Source organism: Cicer arietinum, chromosome 1 (assembly GCF_000331145.2).
Source record: "Cicer arietinum cultivar CDC Frontier isolate Library 1 chromosome 1, Cicar.CDCFrontier_v2.0, whole genome shotgun sequence".
NCBI classification, from domain to species: Eukaryota; Viridiplantae; Streptophyta; class Magnoliopsida; order Fabales; family Fabaceae; genus Cicer; species Cicer arietinum.
In genome coordinates, this window is record NC_021160.2 from 51,593,254 (window position 1) to 51,597,716 (window position 4,463).

Sequence of the window (4,463 nt, forward strand, 5' to 3'; positions counted from 1 at the left end):
AAAAATTCTGAAAACAAAAAATATGAATAAAACGACATGAAGGGTGTTTCAGACCCAAAAAATGTGGTAATTTTTGTAAAAAATATTATGTTTGGGTATATAACTTATACATTTATGAGAACATATAACTTATGAGATCGAACATTTTAGTCTCAATAACAAATGTTAACACCTCTAACTCCTTTCATCATATTCTTTGTTGTTTTTCATCATTGTCCATTTCCTCTGTATTCTTCTTCTATTAAAGGAATATAGTAAGTTGAAGAGAGTTCCAATAGATCATTCTTTAGGTGTTCTTAGTTTAAGGTAAAATGGTTTATTAATTAATTTATTATAATTTACAAAGGTTTGATTATCACAATAGTGATGTTTATGACAAGACTATATATGTTTGAGATTCAACAACTTCCAACTAGAAACTTTTAGGAGTAGATCCATGCAAGGAGATACAATCAAAGTTGTGTTCTCTCTCAATGTTCCTTCAAACATGTTAGGGACTAATTTAATTTGTCCCTTCAGTTTCAATTAAAATTCCACATTATTTCTATTTCATGTTATTTATCTCATTTTCACTTTAATATTAAACCTAATTACTTAAGAAATAATTTAATGATAAATTATAGTTCAATAATTATAATATTTTGATTTTTTTAAAGACTAAAAGTCGTTTTATTTTTATCAAATATTTAATTGAGTTTCGTAATTTTTATAAGAATAAAAAATTTCACTTCAAAATTATAAAATCGTTCAATACAATATTGTTTCCTCTCACATGAGCTAATAAGGATAGTTATTAACAGCAACAATAAGTTACTAAGTTAGTTTATTAATTTTATTTTTATCATCATCTTTTCAATTTCATATTTAATAATTCTATATCTAATTTGTAGGTTGGTAAATTGGGTCATCCAAAACAATATTCTGAATGGAAGTGTCTCTTTCTCTTTTTCCTTCATAATTTTCCTCCAGTTGGGTGAAACTTACATCTGAATGTGGCTTCTACGTCAAGTAATCTCTATTAAATTACGTGATCTTCAATCTCCCTCAACTTCACAATTCATGGCATGCATTTCCAATTATAAATTAAATAAGCCTTCATGTATACTAATATGTTAATAAGATACGAGTATATCTTTCTCCTAAATATCTTTAGAGGAAATTATAAAATAGGTCAGAATAGTTTTTATTTTTAAATATTTGAAATTTTTATGTTCGATAAGATATACTGAAGATAAAAGTACACGAAGAAGAAATCAAACAAAAAAAATTAATCTCAAGCTAATTTTTTTTTAAACCTCTTTCACTTTCTTTTCATTCTAATCCAAGCAAAATATATAATTTTTATTAGGTAAAATTATATCATGAGTAACAAATACGTATTTTTATATTTTTACATCATTTTATCTTTTAAAAAATGTGCAAGAATATTATTTTTTATATTTTTTCATTTAGTTTTTTAAAATGTGCGTGTCTTATTAAAATATGTCAATATGGTCGACCACGTAAGATTACAATTAACAATTTAATCATTTAACTTAATTACAAGTAAATATTTAGTGATTTAACAATTTTTCTGAGTAGAAAAAAAAATTATTTTTTCTCATTTGGTCTATGTTTTAAAATATAAACACAATTATCTTTTGAGTCTATTAAAAACAAAAATTAAATTAAACTCCTTCGTCTTTAAAGAAACCCATAAAAATCACTTTACATGATTTGTCATATCTGCGTATTTTAATACATATTATTTTTTTAAATAAACCTAAATAGGAAAATAAAAATATAATGAATATTCTAGTATATTTTTTAAAAGATAAATGAACTAAATGGAAAAAAAAGATAAAATGATGACATATTACAACTAGATAAAATAAATTATCAAAATTAAAGTATTTCTTTTGAAAAAGGTTCATTCTCTTCTTTATCTTTTTTATTGAAGTTATTATTTTCGTTACATCTTCCGTGAAGTCAATCATATTTCAAATTTTTTAACAAAAAAAAAGTATGAGTACCTCTATAAATTTACGTTTATTTACAAGTTTTCTGTTTTATTTGACAATATTTTACATATTGATCATAAAGAGATAAGTCCTTCTTGTAGTTAGTTAAAAAACTGGCTCTATACATAAAAATAAAAATAAGAATTAAAAAAAAAGATAAATTATACAAATGTAATTTTACTTTTTATTATTAGCATATATATAATATATAATCCAAGCTCTCATTGAGAAGTTCGATTATGAGCTAGAGATACTAATCAAAATCCCCAATTAATATGTAGCTCATGCTAATGATTTATTTAGTCGATTTCATCCAACTACTTCGTACTGAGTATATTTCCTCTTTATGCAAACTTTCTTTTGATAGTAAGATGTTATTATATAAGTGCTGGATGGTACGGTCCCTCAACTATTTGTGCACGAGGATATTTAAGTTATCAAATTAAACAAAATTATCATACACATGACAGTGACTTGACAAACACTTAAAAGTATAGTATGGTACTACTATATATACAAAGGCATAACACCTAAGATTTAAGATTTAATTAAAATAATTAAATATTTTTTTTAACAATTCATTGTGTTAAAAATGCTCATGTGTGTTTTTTAGACAAAATGCTTTAAGCATCTTCTTCTCTAACATAAACAAATAAGTATAGGAGTTCAGTTTGTTAGAGAGGTAGCAATTCAGACTTAAAGTGTGTCACTTGAGATAAGGAAAAAAAACAGGCGATCAATACAAAACGGGTGGTTAAATGGAGTATAAAATTATTTGGGAACTAATAATCTGACTACATTTCCTGTAAAATAATAATAATAATAATAATAATAATAATAATAATAATAATAATAATAATAATAATAATAATAATAATCTGATTACATTTTGGGCCACCCATTTTGGATGTGGACAGGTGGCTAATAATTTAGCTCAAATGTGAGATCTTATTCTTAGCTTAAGTCTTAATTCACCAAAACTTTATTTATAATATTATAAACGTAGATTTGAGGTGTGAAGATTGTTTATTTAAAAATTAAAAAAATGCTAATACAAAAAGGTTATAAAAGATTTTTTATAAAAAAATTATTAAGAAATAAGATTTTGTTAACAAGTGACGCTTGTTAATGAATTACAAAATAGAAACATTACATTGAAAATAGGAAAATTTAAAAGATTGGCTAAGGAATGGTACAAATGTAAGGCACAATAATTCTTCTCCATATGTACGATGAGTGAAGGAGAAGCGATTGGATTTTTCATGATATTACGGTGGGTGTGAGACCTTTAGTTAAATGTGATTGATTTTGAATTACACTCAAAATGCATTGTTGATAGAATATATGTAAATAGAAACAACATATCCAAACTGTGAACTATCATCCTCTTAGATTGTAGAACATTTCTTTATGATCTTAATTATAAATTCTTATATTGAGTTTGTAAAAAAACAAACCAATAAAATATTTCATGCATTAACAAAAGTAACCTCATTTTTAGTTAATCTTCATATTTTTATTTACATTTCTTATTTTACATCTTTTTCTTTACAAAGATAAAGACCTTATTTGAATCCATACTCTTTCAATCAAAATATAAGTTAAATCCATATCAAGTAGAATAATATATATATATATATATGTGCAAATTATAACTTTTCTCATGTAATATTTTAACCATTATGCATGTATCTATTTTTTCCGTTTAAAATAACTATAATTGATATGACTCTAAAAAAATACTACATTTGATGTGATTAATCCTTTTTTTAAGGACTAAATATGAGAAAAATAATTAAATAAAAAAAGAAAATAATTTTTTTTTATTACTTTTTTAAGATCTTTCCATCGTTTAGGATCTAATTGATTATCATAAAAGCAGTTCCTCCCAATTTAAGAAGAAAATTAAGCAACAAAAATGGTGCAAAACAATAAATGGCAATAATATTCTCATTATTTATATATATAAATATATTAATTTTCATAAAATTGTTTAATATTTCATTGAATATATTTAATTCAACATATATATTATATTTTTTTAAATACAATAAAATATTAATTATAGGATTATATAGTTACATAGTTACGTATATCCAATTTCAATAAATGTTAGTATGAATGTTTGTTTAGGTTATATGAAAATAATGAACACTTAGAGATACACTAATCTTCACTTGTAATCTATATATAATATTTTTCTTTATTATTTTTAATATGTAAATAAATAAATATGTCTTTTAAAAAAGTAAATATATAATTTTTTTAGCAATTAAAGTGATATTAATAACATTTTATAATGATTTACAGTAAGACTTGAACTTAGTATTAAGATTATAATACTAAACTCTCAAACTAATACATCAAGTATTTTTAAATATTTATTTTATTAATAAAATAAATTTTGTACTCTAATCAATTTTTTTCAATTTTTATAAAAACATTTTTCCTTATAAAATAAAT